The sequence below is a fragment of the Xyrauchen texanus genome, chromosome 13, assembly GCF_025860055.1.
Source record: "Xyrauchen texanus isolate HMW12.3.18 chromosome 13, RBS_HiC_50CHRs, whole genome shotgun sequence".
Lineage (NCBI taxonomy): Eukaryota > Metazoa > Chordata > Actinopteri > Cypriniformes > Catostomidae > Xyrauchen > Xyrauchen texanus.
Window position 1 is genome coordinate 38,887,260 of NC_068288.1, and position 22,822 is coordinate 38,910,081.

A 22,822-nucleotide genomic window follows, 5' to 3' on the forward strand; every position below is an offset into this window, starting at 1 on the left:
TAAGTATTACATTAGTTATTAACATTTGCTTGTTCGTTGTAGGCATGCAGCTACAAGATACATAGTAATACAAATATTTGAAGAAAGAAATGCAAACTATTATAGGGTGTAAAATGCAGAAGTAATGCATATCTCGCAACGTTTCTAACAACATCTTTAGCAAATGAATCATTTGAACACCCCCACATATAGCCTAGTGCTACCCACAAACAGACATACTTCCTCTTAATTTTTCTTACTCAAAAAGTACACTGACTCGAACACTGCTTACAAATATTTTCTTAAATGTGTTATTGTATCCCTGTAAAATCTCTTTGGCATGAATCATGTTGTCTCTTGAATTGCTCTGGCATTTTAGGAGATTAGGGTGTGTGTTTTTGTTTGTGTGCAGTGTCATGTTCTTGTTATACATTTCTGGTGACAATGTGTAAGTCATTTCAGATGTGTTTACTAAATAACAGATGGGGCATTTTTCTGATGCAACTAATCATCACTGGCCTACAGTATGTGAGAGAAGGCAAATCATTGTTGCATTATGACTATGTAGGCCTATTAAGATACATTCACTGAAGCTTTTTTTCAGTTAATATTTGATAAACATTTGAATCCCCTGATAGCAAATTGTTACTTCTGATTAAAGCCAATCACATTCAGATGATCAGCATATAAAATGCTTTGTATATAGGCTTAAAGGTAATTTACATAGCCTATGAACAATCACAATAAAGTGTTATTAATATAACTTAAATCAATGTAACAAAAAATGTATAATAAAAAAAATCAAACCTACAGTTCTAATTATGACATAAGAAAAAAACTGCCTTTACCATGATTGTCTAGCCTACATGTGTATATTATATTTTGGATCAAGCAACAGACTGAATTCTTTGCCAGGAGTATCCTATTTCTGGCAAAACTCAATGTCAGAAAAGACAGCTGAAGAAATACATTTGTATGCAAGCTAGCTGTGCACTGAAATGCATGAAGGTTGGTTTTCTATGCCTCAAAACAGTGGAAAGGCTGACTAGAGTTAGTTGATGACCTGTTCAAAGGCATGAAACAGTCCACAAGGTGGAGACATAGTCACACTGATATTGAGCTTCTCACATTACATATGCAAATGTTGCTGCTTATTTATTTCTAAAAATAAACATTGTTTAAAAAAAATTGTACATTTGTGAATTTTTTATTTAAATGCAATGTATTTAAATTGCTGTGCAGTTTTATTTTGTAATGTTTAAAAAGGTGTACTTTCCCTATGCAAATTTGAGTCTATTGGTATCAAATTGTTATGTAGCATAAAGAAAAAATAAAAGAAATGTGTGGCCATTCCTCAACTTGTATTACCTCTGTTTATGTTGGCAGGTTTTTTTAAAAGCCACATCATTTGTTATTAAAAATATTCAAAATTCCTAGCCCTGAAAACAAAGTAGGTAACATAACAAATAAATCTTCATTCACATTTACAATACTACTTTAATTGCAAATGTACGCTTATAAAATGGATTTCCACCAATGGAGGGGTGTTGACTGAGTATTGCTCAATATTTCACACTTGATTCTATGCCTTTTCTCAACATGCCAACCAAAATGTTCTGATAAGCTTCATAACTTTGAGTTGCTCTAAATGATTAAGACCACCCCATGCAACAATGGGTTACGATATCTCCTGGCCTCAGCAGTTCAAAGGCTATCCAAGCTAACGAGGCATTATGCATGGTGGTGCACATCGATGTGACAAAGGCATCGTTGAACTGCCTTGCTCTCTCTTAAAACAAAAAACTAATATTTCACTTTGAATAAGCAGAAGAGAGCTGAAATCACGGCACCACTCATAATATTAACCATCTCAGTGGTGGCTGTTCGAAATTAAGACTAAACATTTTGAATACTTTCTGGTTGTCAAACTTGAAAAACATCTCTATTGTTGATGTGATGAACTACACCTATAGTTACTTTGTTAGGGCACGTATGTAAACATTTTGGGAACTGACTTGTATACTAAATGTACACTAAAATGACGTTGGGAGCAGTTATTAAAAAGCAGTTATAAATGGCTGGAATATTGAAGGTAATTCTGCAAAGCTCTGGCATCATTTGTTTGCTGATGTTAGTTGATTTGATTTTTGGAAATCTATGAAAATCATAAAATTTTATAGTATTGGTGTTCAGATTTTTTTCTTTTTGGGGCCACTTTTTCTGTCTAAATCATTAAACAAACTAAACAACATCAGTAATTAGTATTGCTCTCAGATGTGCCATTTGGTACACTTGTCACAGCAGGTCCTTTTCTGAATTATGAGACAGGTTTCAAGAGTTTGACAGAACTGCCAAGGTATTTTAATAGACCTTGGGCCACTTTGGATGAGGAATTTGTATTGATGCCCAGCTGTGGTAGGGAATTCAAATAGGCTACTGACAAATTGAACCTAACACCAATGCCTTTAAATCAAAAGTCAAACATATCCTCTGCAAACATTCTCCCATTAAAATGATGATAGACTTTGTATGCTGCGTACACAGGAAATTCCAGTTTTTCAGTCATTCAAGTGTCCTTATACACTCTAAAATATCCACTGCCTCAATAAGCAGTAAGGCTACTGCAAAAAAGCAACAAATAAGATAATTACCAGACATTAATCTCACAGACAGGATGTTCATTTATATCTGTCATGACGGCAACTTTAAAAGCTAAGGTGTTCAGATCCAAAAAACAGATAGGTAAATACATTATTAATTTCCAGGCCCAGAAACAGTCAAACAGTACATCACTGATAAGAATATCAAATAATCTGTTATTGTCTACAGCTAACATGTCTGGTTCACAGTGTAAGGATGGGCTGGCAATGACAGGCAGACGAAAACAAGATGATGTCAAGAACCCAAGTGCAGTTTATTACAAACGTGAAATCCAAAAACCGTAAATTCAAACGTGAAGAATACATAACATGAACTTGACTTGACTAAACTTGGCTTGACTTGATTTGATTTGACTTAATATGATTTGACATGACATGACAAAACCCAACAATGTTACATTAACACAATATCTGACCAGAGACAATGGCAAACACGAGGGCTTAAATACACAGACATGGGTAACAAGTAAAAAAGACAACCGATCACAAAACTGAACTAATAAACAAGATAACAGAGCAATGACCACGAACCAATGACATAACAGAACTAATAACAAGACTATAAGCAATGGGAACAGGACACGTGAACATGAGGGAAACAGGATAATCACATGACTTGACATGGAAACAGGGAATCACATGACATGAAAGGAAAACAGGAAATAACATGACATGTAAACACTTTTCAAATTAAAAGACATTAACACAAAACATGAACAAAAACGCATCTAGACGTGATATGTATTCCCCCACACCCCCACTAGGGGCGGCTCCTGACACCCCAAAACATAAACACAAAGTTCACTGTGAGGGAGCTGGTGGTGGCGGCCGTGGCGACTTGACATGTTACGTTGATTTGGAGCAGACTTAGGTTCGGCTGTGACATGTTGTGAATAAGACTGAGGCGCTATTGAGACAGGCTCAGGCGTTGCTTTGAAATGGCATAGAGCCTGCTGAGGCATTGCTGTGACATGGCATGTACATATATATATATATATATATATTATTCCATGAAAATATTTATGGAGATAACACTTTGGGGTGACACTTACTTTTACAGTGTCCATATTACGTATATAATATGCTACTATTATTGATTACTATAGCAATTACATTACTGATTACAATATGCATGTACAAGCAGCATTGTAAAACAATTACACAGTAAGTACATGCAGTTCATTAGTATTATTCAGAAATTACTTAGGTAAATACACCGTACAATAAACACTTGTGTTCAGTAAAGTCTGTCCCTATTTATTAAATTTGCCTCATATACAGTATATGTAATAAATAAAAGTGCATTTATCCTGAAGAATAAAACAACAAATGTTATTTAATATATATATTTAATTTATTTGTAATATTTAGTTTTATATGAATACTTTTTTAATTTGATTTAAAACATTTATTTGATTAAAACAAAACATAAACGCATAATTTAAAGGTCATTCTGTTCGCAAAACTTTTTCTAGAGCAAAGGCTGTAGAAAGTGTGAAGTAGTTCATCAGTGTCCTTCCTGCCACTTTACACCCAAAAAGAATTCTCTAATTATTTACTCACCCTCATGCCATCCCAAATGGGCATGACTTTTTGTCTTCTGCTGAACACAAATTAAGATTTTATAAGAATATATCAGATCTGTTGTTCTATTCAATGTTAGTGAATAGTGGACAGAATTTTGAAGCTCCAAAAAGCACATACAGACAGCATAAAATTTAATCATATGACTCCAGTGGTTAAATCCATGTCTTCAGAAATGATATGATAGGTGTGGTGAGAAACAGATCAATATTTACAACCTTTTATTTTTTTTTTTATTTTTTTTTTTACAAAGAATTATCCTTCCTGCCCAGTTGGTGGGGATATGCACAAAGAATGTGCTTTGGAGGGCTGTAAAAAATTGACATTTATAGTAAAAAAAGGACCTAAATTGGTCCTTTAAAATGGTTTTGCCATGTATTGTAGCATGGTGTACCAACTGCATCAAACCTTTAACAGAGCCACATATAATGTAAATCGTTTGGTTCCAGTATATTTTTATATATTTATCTTTTTTTCTTAATAAGGAACCAGTTCTTGATTCCCAACCCCGGTAACTACCACAACAACTCATTTTGGGTGTCTTACTGTCAGACAGTTTATTTGGCTTTAGCAGCTCATGCGCTATTATAATTAAGCCTGATTAAGAAAAAATTAGCCATCGCCTCATTAGTTTCATCACATTTCTAACTGAAATCAGCACACAGACAAGACTGCAATCACACAATTATTTACTTATAAAACCAATGATGTGCATACAAGACAAACACATTATAAGAGCACATCACACACAACATATTCACACTTGAACACCTAGACTACAATGGAAATGAAATAACATTTCCTCATTAGGTGCAGCTACGTGAAGCTTCCCTGAGGATAAAAGAATAGGGATAGCTGGTCTTGTAATCCTGCTAATTGAATCAGTGGACAAAAGAAATGGGGCAGAAAGTCTGATCTGACATGTTCTGCAAGTGGACCGGATGGCCCCTTGAGGGCTGGAGATAGCTGACCTCAGTGCCAAAAGATGCAGATGAACGGGCAAAAACTGGGAATAGGCAAACAGTTAATCCCTTCAACAAATATCCTGTAGACAGACATTTTTCCCAGAGACCCTAATACTGTATCTGGGAAGAAAAAATAAATAAAAATAATTATATATATATATATGTGTGTATTGTATATTGCTATAGTATACATAACAATCAGAAAATCTTAGTATGTGAAAATTAATAGCATTTATTCATTTCATATTTACTATCTGAGGTCTCAGAAACCCCCCTGAAATTTAAAGGAATAGTTCACCCCCCAAAAAAAGAAGAAAACTCTCATCATTTAATCACCCTCTTGCCATCCCAGAAATGCATGATATTCTACAGAACACATTTTAGAAGACTGTTTCAATGCTGTAGGTCCTCACAATTCAAGTGAATGGTACCAACATTTTTAAGCTCCAAAAAGCACCAATCAGTCAGCATAAATGTAATCCATAACACACCAGTGGTTATATCTATATCTTCAGAAGTGTGGGTGAGAAACAGATTTCTATAACTTTTTTCTCCCCTTTTCTCCCCAATTTCGCTTGCCCAATTCCCAATGCACGCTAAATCCTTGTGGCTAATCTGATAATGCTTTCAGCCTCAATGAGAGTGTGGTATACTCTTAGATTTGTTGAACACATTTTACCACATTTAAATGCATTCCACAGATTTTCCCCCAAAGTCAGTGTAGAAATATGCAGATTCCACCTGGCCCTTGTTAAGGGTGTTAGGACAAACCCCATGACATTTTCAAGACAGGATGGTACATGAACATTTCTACTTCACAGTCATCTTAATGAGCAGGTGCCATTTTTGTGAGGATGTTACAACATTTAATTTAATATTCTACTGACCTGTCATCAATAATCACCATCTCTTCATTCATATTTATTTTCCCAAAAGTAACTTCTCTCCTCTCTTTATTTATCTCTATCTCTCACACTCTTGTATGCTACTTTTATCTTCTCAGGTCAGGTAGGTTAATGACTTCAAATAGAAAACAGAAAGATTTTTCCTTAGAAGTAGATCAACACACATTGGGATCAACTCAGTTTTATTAATGGACTGCTAAGGGCAAAAACAAACAACAAAAATATTTGAATCTGCTAAAACACAAGGAATATTTTGGAAATGAAATACTACCTAACTACTGTACTTAATGAATACTGTGCAGTATAAATTGTTTTGTGCATACTATTCTTTAAAAACAGAATGTGAAAAAGAATGCATTATGCTACTATAAACATTTCAAACAGCACTTTGTTGTCAACTGACCTCATCATATTGCATGTTTAAGTCAGCGAGTGTTGTCCAGTTATCATTTTGAAAATATTGCATTTTGAATCCAAAAAACATTTCTTCATTTTTGGCAACCCGATATAAAATGAGTCTAAATAGAGACGTTAGAAATGTCAGCTGTTGGAACACAAAAGGAAATATAAGCGAGTATTTTAGTCTCAGTAATTTTTTTTACTTTTATTGCATCTTTTTCCATACAATGAAAGTAAATGGTGAGTGGGGCTGTCATTCTGCCTAACATCTCATTTTGTGTTCCACTGAAGAAATGAAGTCATACAATTTTAGAAAAATATTGAAGGTGAGTAAACATTAACAGAATTTTCATTTTTGGCTGAATTATGCCATTGAGTAATGTTGAGAATGCTCAGAGTTTCTTCTCTAATTCAAATGTACACTATAGATTTTACATAGTGATTATTTTATTGTACTTGAGCATAAAATGGCCTATATAATCCTGAGACTTGGCTCTGAAAAATTACTTGACTGTGGCGTCATTTTTGCAAAATAATATTGCATGGTTCTTTATGCCGAGTTTACACTACACGAAATTAGGCCCGACTCTCACTCGCTGACAGTTTTGTGGAGATCGCAGACAAAAGCCCGAAATCAAAGGCAAACCGGAGCTTGCTCCCGTGAGTGATGAACACAATGTATGAATTATCAAAGACATGATCTGAGAGAAGTTAAATATATGGTCCAATGCGATTGGTCTGCGATTCCAAATCGTGCAATGTGAAATATGTTTTGAGTGAATACAACTGCAGCGTTGACCTACAGCCAATGAGAGAGCAAGAAACGGGGCACGGGAAGTTTCAGTGGGAGGTGTCCTGATGTACCTGCAACAGAGCATCAGCTAGCATGGCTGCGGAATCAAGAAAGTCACATTGGACCGAAGAATTGGAGGAAAAATTAGGAGCACCAGTGTCTATTTGATGTTTCCTCTGAACTGTACCACAACCGGGTGGAGAAAGAGTTGGAGAGAAATTGCCAATTCTCTTTGACGGTCAGGTAAGAAAACTTCTCACGTGTAACGTGTGAAACATAATTTGGAGTCAAGGCAGAGTCGTCGGGGATTCATCAATAATGAAATGTTTTGTAATGTGTTCACCCCTGTTGGAGATTCCTTGTGTAATTTGAAACTCTACGACTTCATTGCAAGACAGACAGTTGTGTAATATGAACGGTACCACAATCCAACGTCTTTGAAAGTCGTGTAGTGTTTAGGAGGCATTACAGGTAAACTGTAATGGCACTAAAAGCGAGTTAAATGTTCTCCCAGACAGATTTTAATGTTGCACACATGCGTTTTTAAAGGAATAATTCACCCAAAAATGAAGATTCTCTCATCATTTACTCACCCTCAGTCCATCGCAGCTGTGAATGACTTTCTTCTTCTGCAGAACAAAAAAAAATAAATTCTCAAATCTGTAGGTCCAAACGATGCATGTGAAATTGTCTAGAACTTTTAAGATCCAAAAAGTATATAAAGGCAGCATAAAGGCAATCCATTCAACAGTGGTTTAATCCATGTCTTCTGAAGAAATACGATAGGTGCTGGTGTGAAATATTTAAGTTCTTTTTGCTATAAATCTTCACTTTCACTTTCATATTCTTCTTTTGTTTTTTGGCTATTTGCATTCTTCATGCATATCACCACCTACTGGTTGGGGCTGGTAAGTAAAAAGGACTTACATATTGATCAAATTTTTTCTAAAGACATGACTTTCATCACTGGAGTCCTAACCATATGGATTACTTTTATGCTGCCTTTATATGATTTTTTTGAAGCTTAAAAGTTCTGGACACCATTCACTTGCATTATATGGACCTACATAGCTGAGATATTCTTCATAAAATCTACATTTGTGTTCTGCAAAAGAAATTCATACACACCTGGGATGGCATGAGGGTGGGTAAATGATCAGGTTTCAAATCAACAAAACCAAACTCCCTACCCTTAATCCCAAACCTTAAACCTAAACCTAACTGATCAGCAAATGTGACATAAAAAACGCTTCTGCTGAATCAACCACATTATTTGTTTTGTTTGTTTTTTGTTGTTGTGGTATTTCAAATCTTTCACCTCATGTGTTAATTTATGTGCTGGTCAGGACTCATATCCTGGTCATGGAATAAATATAATTGTTGTTTTAGTGCCTTTAGTTTTTATTTTACCAGGAAAGAGTCACTATTTATAGAAAGAGGCATGTAAAATGATTAATGTGTTTCTGTGAGATCAGACTGGAAATCCTGGAACTAATTTGGTTTCATGGGAAAAAATCCCTGGTGCCAGGGCTGGACTGGTAATCTGCCATACCGGGCATTTTTCCGGTGGACCGACGTACTTTGGGGCCAATCAGGAATGGACTGGCCATTGGGAGAACCGAGCGGGCTGGTGGGTCGGCTGCGAAATGGGCCGAATGGGACGCAATAAGCTAAAATGAGCCACCACGTTATGCGTAAAGGACCACAAAACGGTGCCGCAATAAGCAGAAAATGACAGCGACATCCCCCCTATTGTGCCAGTTGCTATGTAAAATCCTGGGCCGATTTCTCTTCCCAGTCCAGCCCTGCCTGGTGCTAATGTAAATTGATTAACAGAGGTCAAATGTTGCCACACATTTAAATTGTGAATCATGGATCATATATAATTCACAATGTCAGTTGCATTTTGTATGGATGCTTGAAAGCAAATGGCAAATGGATAGAGATTTAAACTAATAGGATGCACTGCCCTTGACCCCTACACAATTTTGTGGTCATAATTATCTTTATGTTATCAAATGCAGATGATCATTATGCTTTCCCACGCCAGACTGGGAATTCAATTGGGTTGCAGAATCATTTATTTGTTTGTCTTGTTGTCGCAGAGTCCCCTTTGTCCTGTGTTGTCATGCCTGGGGAGAATGATGATAAACTAGTCCCATGGCTTTGAAGAAGGAAACTGGATGGTTTAGTTTGTGTGTTTAAGTAATCACAGAAGCACACACTTGCATGCAAATTTACACATTTATACACAGAAAAACACAAATGAAAACATGGAGGGATGTATATGTATACACACAATCTATTTGTCTTTAGGGTATTTGTTCAGACATATTTAAGCTTATCGTTCATTCTAAACTGCAGTGATGTTTTGGCACATCTCACAAACTAATAACAAAAAAGGACATTTTTAGTTTTCTAACATGTTGTTGGAAATGCACCAATCTTACCCCTAAAGCTGAAGTGCATATTTGTTGCACCACTATCATCCACAAACGGAACTACAAAAATGACTATTATTTTCAAACAGATTTCCAGAACACTCCCCTTATTGGTTGGACAAAAGAATAGTCCCTCCGCAAACTGACACCATTAGTTTTTAGCCAGTGTTGCTGCTTAAAATTTTCAGCAATTACCTTTGATTTGATTTCACTTTACATCAGAATTTCTTTCTAAGAAACAGACGTAATTCTGACTGCCAGAGACAGCATTCTTTCAATATACGCATCTTGAAAACTTGACTCAAGCGTTTGACCCACAATTTTTGAATACATATGTAACAGTCTAACCAGTCGAGCTTTAGTTGAACTGAGAGACTACTGTACCATGCACTGATTCCATACTGCACAACATTCTGTATTATAGATATAGTTACTTATATTCTCTGTATAATTAGCTGGGATAGGACTGGACACACTTTTACACAATTACACACTTTTTAGCTTATCAAATACCCCTAACTGACCTCCTCGGCATAATTATAAGGCTTTGTAATGATAAAGTCTTATTTTAAGCATGTTCCTTGTGAAAACCTCAAATCAAAGCGATCTCATTTAAAGGTTAGATCTGAGTAGGCATCTGGAAGTTAAGCTTATAGTCATGGGATGGTTATTTTCTTCTGAATTCCACTGAATGTTCCACTTGCTGAGTAACTCATCTGTGAAAACGATGGAATACTATTGGGTCATTCCATGTCAATTAAACCAGGGGCAAAACTTTAGGTCAAAACAATAACCTTAGAAAAGTGGCAGTGTCATTTTTTTTGTTGTTGTTTATATGAAGTTGGAGTGCAGCCTGCTCCAGAAGTAATATATTTTAAGATTCTTAACAAGGCCCTATATGGTTAAATCCCAGATATATGCAGCTCTCCATGTGGCTCCATCAGCAAGTTGTTCAATTTAACACATTTTTAAGTTGTTATATTTAAGTAAAAAAAAATACAAATGTGGGTCACATGGTACAGTATATGGATAACATTTCTTGTCCAAAACAACAAAGGTCTGTAGTACAAATAATGTTTAAACAAGAAATGTACCTTTTATTTATATACAAAAAGAACAAAATCTTGACTATCTATGTATAAAACAGTAGTACAGAATGTAAATCTTGAAAGATTTTCGAGAGCCAGAAAATACACTAATAAGAATAAGTTCGTGTTGTTGTGATTCCACAGACATTCCACAGACAATAAGTGAAAATGCAACAATCTGTCCAAAACAAAAGCAAATCAATTGAACAAACACTGCTGATTGCCTACCATCTGAAAGTGTATCTGTTTGTCTCACAGAGTGCTCAAGAGCTCACTTGTTACATGATAATTGCAGCATATAGTAGATAGTTGCACTCATCGATGCAGGGACAAATGGCACAATTATTTCCCTAAATGAGAACATAACAAATATGGAAACAACTGGAACCATATCAGATAACTGTTTTCATTCAAACATCATTTTACAACAATGCACATCCAATTGCCTTATGTTTCTGATTATAGATGATTTTAGTAAAATATGCTGTGTATTGTTAATCTATTGCTTGAGACCTGAATGCAGAGTAGCATTCCCATTAACCCTTCTCAGTAAAGTGCTTACAAACACAGATGTCAATATCAGCCATTCAGCCTTGTTGAACACAAGTTATTTTTGAATATGTGTCCTTGGCCATGTGTAAATGCATTTGATTGTTCAAGCCACATATGTAAACTTTACTCCAAAGGTCTTAAACAGGAGGTCCATGAACACCAGGGGGTCGTGGTGGTACTGCAGGGGGTCCGCAAATTATTGTATAATAATCACTCAATCGCACGTGAGCGACATCGAGAGACAGGAGTATGAATTATTGACAGCTGCATACCAAATCTTGAAGTGTGACTAAACAGCTCTAGTCAGCAGAAGAGCGCAGGTTCAGCAACTCTGCACACATTAGGTTCAGCAACTCTGCAGTGCAGGGTCGCATGAGTAAACTCATCTGCTTTGTGTTGGTCACGCTGTGCGGTTGAGCAGAGAACAGCCTGCTTTTAGAACAATGGTGTACTTGCCTGGTGTAAATAAATAATTACTGCTGAGATTATCAAGCTAGCATACATGGTTCTTAATGTTCCAAACACACAAGATGGTGACTCAAATCAACATAATTCAATATTTAAATATATGTATAAAGTTGATCACTCACACAAGATGAATTCTCCATTATAGTAACCTTATAAAAGTGGTTTTATTCTGCATGGACAGGGTCTCTTTGTTTTTTCTGTCTGTCTATCTATCTGTCTGTCTTTTTCTTTCTTTTTAGAGGAGGTTTTGCACAGGGATTTACAGGCATATTTAAAAATGTCACTTCATGTTAAAAATGTTGCAGACCCCTGCTGTACATCCCTGCTGAAAAGACCTGCTAAAACCAGCTTAAGCTGGTTGGCTGGCTTTAGCTGATCACCCAGCCGAGCCAGGCTGGTCAGTTAGCAGGTTTCAGAAGGGGTTTGGACACTTTTTAGTTGGTCAGGTTGGGAGACCAGCTAAGACCATCCTGACCAGCTAAGACCAGCCTGACCAACTAAGACCACCCTGACAAGCTAAGATCAGCATGACCAGCTAAAACCAGTCTTTTCAGCAGGGCAGCATTTAATGATTATTTCAATGGCTTTGCAATGTAAACATAAGAAGTATGTACCTACAGTACAATGATATGGTAGCCTACCATCCATGTTTTTATAGGCATAAAATGCACTACTCAAGTTTCTACAATATGTAACGGGTGTCCCGGCTCCATCTCTGTACCCACAAAGGGGTCCTTGACCTGAAAATGGTTGAAAATGGTTGAAGACCCCTTAATTATCCTGATAAGGGACCGGGTGTGTATAATCACGACCCGGCCCCGCCCTCCGCCCTGTCACAAGGCCTTATGACTTATCCAATTTTCGTGAGAGCGCAAGTGGTCGTGGGTGAGAGTGTTTGCTCTAACTGTGGGTGTATGAGCCGAGTGAATTTTAAGTCACTGCTAAAGATACCAGTGTAAGAAATTGGGCATAATGTTTGGATTTGGTATATGATTTACTGTGACCATTTCATTATTTTGTTTATTTTTTTGTTTAATTTGAAATGTTAGTTGAATTTAGAAATATTTTTGGTTACATTTTTTTCGTGTTTCAATAAACTAATTTAATTGTTCAAAATCACCTGTTAGAAGTGAAGTGTGTGCCAATACGATCACCATTCATACTAGCCAGGGGCGGACTGGCCACGAGGAGAACCGGGACTTTTCCCGGTGGGGTGGCTGTGAAACGGGATATTTTTCTTCCTAGTCTGCCCCTGATATAGCCATAATTTGTGTGTCTGTAGATAAAAATTATTAATAATACTTAAATTCCCTATTGTTTAACAGCGTTCATCCAAATCTTGATGAGAATAAAACATTTTCAGCATATAAAAGGAGCATGTCCATATTTCTATTCTTCTAATTCATTGGATACAGTCCATTTACACTACCAACTTCTTCTGAATGTGCTGTATTTGTTTTTATTGTGTGTGCTTGAGAGAATAGACTATATAATAGGATGCAGACAGACCCATGCCTATTGACTTTGCGATTATGATTTATGGCATTTAGTGCTGCGCTTTTAAAATAGGGCCCTATTACACTTATAAAAGCAGAAAGGGATACATCTATTCTGCCTTCAGAAACCAGCGAGACAAATGCATCTCAGAAGAAAGACTGTCGAAGGAACAATTCAAGGAACAATTTTTCCAAAATCTTAGATTGATAAGTGGAACAGCGAGAAATGTTTGCACTGGATTGGATTGAACAGAATTTGAAATGGCATAATTCAATAAAGATGTATTTTTTCTTAACTAGATTCTTGCATGGCCTCCAAAACAATTATGAAACAGGGAAAAAAAAACGTAAGGTTGGCTTGGCCAGACCATAATGATACAAACAAATGTTTCTTTGCCATTAAAAGATTCAACTGTTGACATATACACTCACACCATAACCGGTTGACATACTTTTCATGCTTATTTGAGGTGAGCATTACTTGAAGCAATGTATATTTTTAATTTAGTGTCGTATTTCCCTTTAGTATGTGACCCTATCAGAACAGACCTGCTACTCAGTTTTGGGTTGTAGCCCACCAGCTGGTTTAAACCATTGAACCACTGGTTTAAATTATGGTTTAAAGGCCAGGCAAGAGAGATTTTAGATAAAAATGCAACAGTTCCCAGTATTTTAAATACTGTATATGTGCAGATCTGACATGCTTGAGCTCTTCCAGGCACAGACACAACGTAAACTAAAGAAAAAAAAAAAAAGGAAACACACACACGTGCGCACAAACACAGGCATATTACAACCAATTCTCCTATTGACAACAACATTATGCATGTCTTCTATTGTTTGTCTTGTGGAATTATGAATTGATGATGGAAAGGGGGGAAAGGAGACATGAATGATTCACATTGTTTAACACTCTCTCATTTCTTTTTAATTTCCTGCAAATAAAAGCCTCATGGTGTAAAGTACCAGTGGAGATTGTTTTTCATTGATGTGGGCATAGGTATGGTGTAGATTGTAATATCTGTGTTATTGGCTGCTCAGAGGCTCATCCAAGGTGTTTTGCATTCTAAACAGGGGTTAACCTGGAGTATTTCTGCAAAAGGCAGATTCCCTTGATTGGTTTTACTCCCATGGAGATCATTATCCAATGACCTCCACCCCACCACCCACCACCCACCCCCATTTATACATAGGCTAATTAATGAGGTGTCAAAGCCATTCAATTGCATACAAACCCTTATGCTCCCTTAGGATAAGACTTGAGATGATTTATTACAATGTTTTAAAAAAAAGGATTTTATTAAGCTTCCTGATGTCACACAATAACAAATAACACCTATGCATAAGGGAGAGGTTGTGTAGTGGTGTTTTGTGCCAGGTCACTGTGTATTCCTGGCCCAAGATATGATCTGAATACTAAAAAAGTGTGAGTCATTCTCAGCAGTGGAAAAGTAATTGTCCAGCAGAGAATGCCATTGATTTACTGTATGTGAAAAAAATAATAATAATAAAAAGCCTAATATGTAAACATGTAAACAAAAAGCAAAGCAAACAGCTTAATGCACCAGACACTGTTTTGAATGGTGCCACTTATTGATGGCTAAACCTTTTTTTGATCACCACCACCAACTTTTTTGAAGATCAATGTACTTACAGCACTGTAAAGAAACCTCTGACAGTAAAACTTGGTTCTAAAACTGAAAGTGCATGGTTATTTACTCTAATGAAGTGTCAGGAAGTGAGTCTATACTACAGCAACTTGTATTTCAAAACTGGATAGTTATATTCCATTGAATAATAGAGCTTTGAATAAATTTGGTGGCTGCTCCTGCATTAGTTTAAAATCAGATCTTCAGTCACTTTCACAATCTGTTTTGAATGTATAATTCATAATCCAAATTTCTGAGGTGGGAATATAGTTTTACTGAAAACATCTTTAGTTCTTAAGTTCACCCAAAATTAAAATTCAGATATAATTTACTCACCCTCATGTTGTTCCAAACTCGTTTGACTTTCAGTAACCATTCACTTTCATTGCACCACAAAGGAAAGTGAGTCTTATGTGTTTGGAACAAAAAACAAAATAATCAGAAGCAAATCCAAAACATCATCTCACTTTAAAAAAATGTATTGCATCTTATCCTGCTTATGGGGTTTGAGATATAAGAAAATGTAAATAACTTTGCATCTACCTAAAAACAAATGTTAGGCCAACAATATTGCCCCAAATGTTGGCTCAACCAGAACTAACTAAATTCATCTGAACAATTTAGTATTAAACAATGATACTGATTTGTGGGTTCCCAGCTTGAACTGCAGCACGAATAAACTATATGACTATTGTTAAAGGCTTAATTTTTGCTGTTTGCTGATTTTATGTTATTTTTTTTTATTTTGTTTTTCATTTATTTATTTATTTTCTGCCACTGTTAGTCAATTGTTGTGTGGTGATGTTCGGAGCTCATCTTTTAAATTAACAAGGTTTGTTTGTTGTATTTAGGCTTGTGTGTTCAAGATTGAGGTCTATTGTGTGTCTATATGTCAAATAATTTTACATACTTCCTTGCCTTGCAAACCATACCTCTCCTCAGAGCAGAGGCAAATAATGCAGTTAACATGCAGCAATCATGTTGCATTGATTTTTTAAGTTGAACAATTTTTACAAACACCTTATGAGATCAGTGTAAAAATTATTATTATTATTTATTAAGGGGACAATATTTTACAATGTATTTGATTTTAAGTGGCATTTTTACCTTTAAGAGGGCATTTGTTCTTCTAACAATTTTAAATAAACTGTGTTTTTCAAGAAAGTTTAAGAATATTATTAACTCTTACCATGAATAATAATCAACATCAGCTCATATTTTATGCTATAATATGTATAATTAGGACTTCACTAGAATATTAAGAACTACGTCTACTGTTACAAATAATATTAACAATAATAAAACAAAAAACCCTGAAGAATTCAGCCACGAGGGAACTTTTTGTCACATCATTTTGAATTTTGCGAGCATTTTTGTAATTGTTGGCCGCATATATCCCCAGAGTCCACTTTAATTTCTGACCCTGGATTATACATCATTTATGACATTATATAATTATTTTATTTTAAGTCAAAGAAGATACAGTGTAAATACATTTAAAAAACATGCAGCTAGTGTGGGTGGCTCTGTCACATCTTCTCTCTGTCCTTCAATGAGAAACCTTGAGGCTGTAGTTCTGGAGATTAAATCCACTTCGTCCCTGTGGCACGATTTAGACGGGGCCTGATATTGAAATCCTTTCAGTATAAGTAGCACAGTGAGGATGATGGATGAGCTCCCAGCCACTGCATATAATTTATCCCAATTACACAGAAGTCTGCTTGACCCTGGCCAAAGTGAGCAAACACTGCTATTACACTTGACTGTAGTTCACTCTAATCCACAATGTTTGTCCCTAAACTAGAGGTGTCGGACCGCGGGTAATGTTATTCAAGTTAAGATGGCGCCGCAGATGGCTGCTTCAGTGTAGAGCTCTCTTGCATTTTTGTTACTTTTGTTTGTTTGGCACGTTTTTTTGATGAGTCTGCATACAGACGAGAGGTTGAACAGCTGGTTGTCTGGTAGCACCCAGCGCCAGGACATCCAGGCACAAAAATAGTTTTTGCCCTCAAACCATTTTCCATATGAACAATTAAACTGCCTTCAGGACTCCCATTGTCACGATCCCTTGTTGTCTGTCCCGTGTTTTCTGTTTCACTGATCACGTTCCATGTCACGTTTTCCTTGTTGTCCGCCCAATGTTTCACTTGTCTATTGTCATACACTACATTTCCCATAGTTCCCTGCCTTCATCACTGCCCATGCACTTCATGGTTCTCACCTGTATGTCGTTTAGTCATTAGTGTGTCTGTGTATATAAACCCTGTTTGTTCTCCATTCCCTTGTCTATCGTTGATGTTTGTGGATGCCTGTTTCCGTGGTCTTTGTATGTTTATCCTGCCTGCTAAACTCCTCGTTTGTCTTCCGTGTTTTTGGTTTATTTATTTCCTTTGTTCTAGTTTTGTCTGTTTATTTCCTCCGTTCCAAATAAAGTTACACTGTGATTAGATCCTGTCTCCACGTCTGCCTTCATCTGCATGCGTAACAGAACGATAGACCAAAACAATGGATCTAGCGGTGCAACACGCCAATTACCAACTGCTCTGCCTGAAACAAGGGACCCGACCAGTAGAAGACAACATCCGCGACTTCCTCGTTCTGGCGAGCATTTCGGAATTCCCTGACTCCTCCATTGTGGTCTTCTTTAGGGGCAACCTGTGTGACTGGCTAAAGGAGCAGTTGCCACCAGCAACACGCCACTGGAAGCTCCGCGACTTCTTGGAGGCAACTTTACTGGTCTGTGGCTCACCGTTCACCGTCGGCGTCGCTGAGGAGGACCCTACCTCTCCTTCCTCAGTGGTGACTCTCCAGTCGCCCATGGTACTTCCTGTCACGCCAGCCCCATCTGTCAGCGAGCTCACCCCCACGCCAGTCAATTCCCTTGAGCCAGTGCGGTCAACTTCGTCCGCCCGGAGGAGGAAGAGAAGACGGGCTTCCGCCTCCCATCCCACGCCTGCCCCGGCCAGCGAGCCAGAGCCGCGCCTGCCCCGGCCAGCGAGCCAGAGCCCACGCCTGTCCCGGCCAGCGAGCCAGAGCCCACGCCTGCCCCGGCCAGCGAGCCAGAGCCCACGCCTGCCACGGCCAGCGAGCCAGAGCCCACGCCAGCCCCGGCCTGCGAGCCAGGGCCTGCGAGCCAGCCATCCGGCCTCCGCCTCCCGCAGCTCCGTCCCCGGAACCCCCCGCGGCTCGGCCCTCAGTGTCCAGCGGACCCAAGCTCCCGCATACCACGGCTAACCAGCCAGAGCCTGAAGCCTCAAAGGTCAATGAGCCAGCACCTGTAGCCTCGACCGTCCCTGAGCCAGCGCCTGTAGCCTCGACCGTCCCTGAGCCAGCGCCTGTAGCCTCGACCGTCCCTGAGCCAGCGCCAGTAGCCTCGACCGTCCCTGAGCCAGCGCCAGTAGCCTCGACCGTCCCTGAGCCAGCGCCAGTAGCCTCGACCGTCCCTGAGCCAGCGCCAGTAGCCTCGACCGTCCCTGAGCCAGCGCCAGTAGCCAGGACCGTCCAAGAGCCAGCGCCAGTAGCCATGACCGTCCAAGAGCCAGCGCCCCTCGAGCCTTCCAGGGCTCCTCCTCCCGAGCCTCCCAGGGCTCCGCCTCTCAAGTCTCTCGAGCCTCCCAGGGCTCCGCCTCTCAAGTCTCTCAAGCCTCCCAGGGCTCTCAAGTCTCTCGAGCCTCCCAGGGCTCCTCCTCTCGAGCCTCCCGAGCCTTCTAGGGCTCCGCCCCTCGAGCCTCCCAGGGCTCCTCTCGGGCCTCCCAGGGCTCCGCCTCTCAAGTCTCTCATGTCTTCCAGGGTTCCTCCTCCCGAGCCTCCCAGGGCTCCGCCTCCCAAGTCTCTCGGGCCTCCCAGGGCTCCGCCTCCCGAGCCTCCCTGGGCTCCGCCTCCCGAGCCTCCCAGGGCTCTGCCTCCCTAGCCTTCCAGGGCTCCGCCTCTCGAGCCACCCAGAGCCTTCCAGGGCTCCGCCTCTCGAGCCACTCAGGGCTCCACCTCTCGAGCCTCTCGAGCCACCCAGGGCTCCGCCTCTCAAGTCTCTCGAGCCACCCAGGGCTCTGCCTCCTGAGCTTTCCAGGGCTCTGCCCCCCGAGCCTCCTACGGCTCCGCCTCCCGAGCCTCCCTCAGCTCTGCCTCCTGAGCCTCCTACGGCTCCGCCTCCCGAGCCTCCCTCTGCTCTGCCTCCTGAACCTCCCACGGCTCCGCCTCCTGAGCCTCCCGAGCCTTCCCCAGCTCCGCCTTCCTCGGCTCCGCCTCCTGAGCCTCCCTCAGCTCCGCCTCCAGAGCCTCCTTCATCTCCACTTCCTGAGCCTTCCTCGGCTCCTCCTCCAATGGCTCCCTCAGCTCTGCCTTCTGAGCCTTCTACGCCATCGGCTCCCTCGGCTCCGCCTCCTGAGCCTCTCTCGGCTCCACCTCCAGTGGCTCCCTCAGCTCCGCCTTCTGAGCCTGCTCCGCCTCCCTCGGCTCCACCTACGCCTTCCATGGCGCCGCCTCCCAAGCCTTCTACGGCTCCACCCACAGTGTACCCCACGGCTCTGCCTGCCTCTGCTCCGCCCCCAGGGTCTCCTGCGGCCCTGCCTGCGCCTCCTTCGGCGCCGCCGCCCAAGTCTTCGACTGCTCCGCCTCAGAAGTCCTCCTTGGCTCTGCCTCACGTGGCTCCTCCAGCTCCCCCAGTGGCCACTCCTCCTCCCAGGCTCCCTAAACCTGTCCCTGAAGGTCGACACCTCCCTGGCCTCCTAAACCTGTCCCTGCCCGGTCAACGCCTCCCAGACCACCTAAACCTGTCCCTGCCCGGTCGACACCTCCCTGGCCTCCTAAACCTATCCCTACCCGATGGACGCCCCTAGGCCACCTGACCCATTCCCCGACTCATACCCCCATGGACTGCCTGTCGGCCCTCTCGGCCTCCCTGTCCGCTCCTTGTGCCCCCGTGGACTGCCTAATTGCTCCTTGTGCTCCCATGGACTGCCTAATTGCTCCTTGTGCCTCCTTGGTCTGTCTCTGTGTCCCTTTTGCCTCCTTGGTCTGTCTCTGTGTCCCTTGTGGCCCCTTTGGTCTGTCTGTTTTCCCCTTTTCTAGCCCCTCTCTCCTTGAACATTTGTTTATTTTTGCTATTTTTTTGTTTCTTAGGACCGTCTGGAATCCGGTCCTTTTGAGGGGGGGTTATGTCACGATCCCTTGTTGTCTGTCCCGTGTTTTCTGTTTCACTGATCACATTCCATGTCACGTTTTCCTTGTTGTCCGCCCCATGTTTCACTTGTCTATTGTCATACACTACATTTCCCATAGTTCCCTGCCTTCATCACTGCACTTCATTGTTCTCACCTGTATGTCGTTTAGTCATTAGTGTGTCTTTGTATATAAACCCTGTTTGTTCTCCATTCCCTTGTCTATTGTTGATGTTTGTGGATGCCTGTTTCCGTGGTCTTTGTATGTTTATCCTGCCTGCTAAACTCCTCGTTTGTCTTCCGTGTTTTTGGTTTATTTTCCCCATTGCGGGTATTTCCTTTGTTCTAGTTTTGTCTGTTTATTTCCTCCGTTCCAAATAAAGTTACACTGCGATTAGATCCTGTCTCCACATCTGCCTTCATCTGCATGCGTAACACCCATAGTGCAATGATGTATAAATATACCATGTACTTATGTAAATTCACTAATTTTTAAATCACATTTAAAAACTTGCACATGTACATATGCCATTCTATGATACATGTCCTATTTTTTTTTATATCTATTTATACTCTTACCTTGTTTTATATTATGTGTCTCACTGTAATGTTATGTGTGCACTTGCTTGTTTCTCCTATCACCCAAAAAATACAAAACAAATACAAATAATTCCTTGTGTACGTGAGTACCCGCACACTCTCTCACAAATTTTTAGTAGTGAATAAAGTTGCAGATGGACCCTCCATAGTCAGGTGTTTAAAGGAATAGTTCTTCCAAAAATGAAATTTGCTGTTAATTTACTCACCCTCAGGCCATCCAGGATGTATATGACCTTTCTTCATCAGAACAGGATTTAAGATTTTTAGGAAAGGTTTTTAGCTTCATCCAATGCAGGTGAATGGACACCAATTTTATATGGTCCAAAAAGCATATTTAGGCAGCATCAAAGTAATCCACACAACTCCAGTGGAAGTAATGTCTTCTGAAGTTAAGAAATAGGTTTATGTAAAAAAAAAAAAGGTAATTAAAAAGTTTAAAATTTTATATCAGCGCTTCTGCCAGCTATCTGTAACTGTTTGAATTGACCTAACTCTCGCATGAAGCACATTCCTCTGTGGTAAATGACATGATGACGTCACACGACAGCTAAATGAGGCATTCAGTGTTTACAGGAAGCGATTTTTAAAATGATAATATTTTTAATTAGCGATTAGTTTTTTACACAAATGTATCGATTCACTTCACAAGGCATTACTTGATTGGCAGGAGTCGTGTGGATTACTTTGATGCTGACTAATGTGCTTTTTGGGCTATAAACCTGGAATACTTTCCTAAAAATCTTAAATCCTGTTCTGATGAAGAAATGTTATATACATCTTGGATGGCCTGAGGGTGAGTAAAATTTCCTTTTGAGCAAACTTTCCTTTTTGGGTGATATATTCCTTTGAAGATTCTAAACAGTTAAGCCTGTACATTACTGCAACCTTGTATTAGGGATTGGCGGATTGATACTAAAGTACTGATACTTCAGATACTGATGTGGTATCAAGAATAATGATTTTTTTTTTTTAACTAGTGATCTTATTATTTATATAACATTAATATTAATGAATCTCATAAGCTTCGAAGTAGAAAATAATAATTATATGAGTGAATTGTTGCATAGCACCAGAACTATTTTTTCTTCCGCTTATCTTGACACACAGAATTGCTAAAATACACCAGCAGACAGCGCTCACCCTTTCAGTCACAGCGCACGTTAATCATGAATAATAACCACAACTGTAGTAACCATGTTTTTTTTCTTTCTTTTAGTTATTATTATTATTATTGGCAGTAACCAAAGTTTTGATACAATTAACCATGGTTTTTTTTTTTTTTTAATAGCAGTACTGTTGTATCCATATTGTAACTTAGGGTTTTAGTAATGGTAGCCATATAATTATATCTATTGTTCATTTTGTTGTTTTATAAGGTAAACAAAGCAGCTTAATTATTTTATGCTTAGGCCTATAAATATATATACAAAATTAAGTAATAATTTAAGTTACTAATTTTAACCAAAGATTTCATAAATATTAAATATATAAAAGATATTGAAATTTGTATCTGCAATACTTTCCTAGATGTACTAGATATCAGACCTAAAAGAAAATAAGTGATGTCACCTTTCCCAAATTTTAATAGAGCATTTAATATGCAAGCACTAAATTAAGTTATCTCATAAATTATACTACTTTGCACAGGATCACAACTAGTTCATGGGAACACAATTCTCACACATGGTAACAAAACAAAAATCACGAAAATAAAAATGACTATTAACATTAAATGGAACTTGAAACATAACTATAACCCCCAATTACATTTAAATGTTAATTAATTACATCCCCAAATAGTCACCAAAACCTACACAAAACTACCTAATTAATTATGCAAACACAAAAACAGCCAATAGCAAGTCCCCAATCAAAACTTACAACAGTTACAATATTTTTTTCTATGAGTTTTATTTTCACTTTCCTGACAGAATTAATAACCTGTGTTGTTTACTGATTTGCAAATGGAAAATTTTTTGTGATTGTTTTCTCCTGATTGTTTCCACAGGTTTTCCTCGTTCCCTTGTTTGTTCCCTTGTATATTTAAGCCCTTCTCACATGTGTTGTCATGTTCTGTGTCTGGTTTC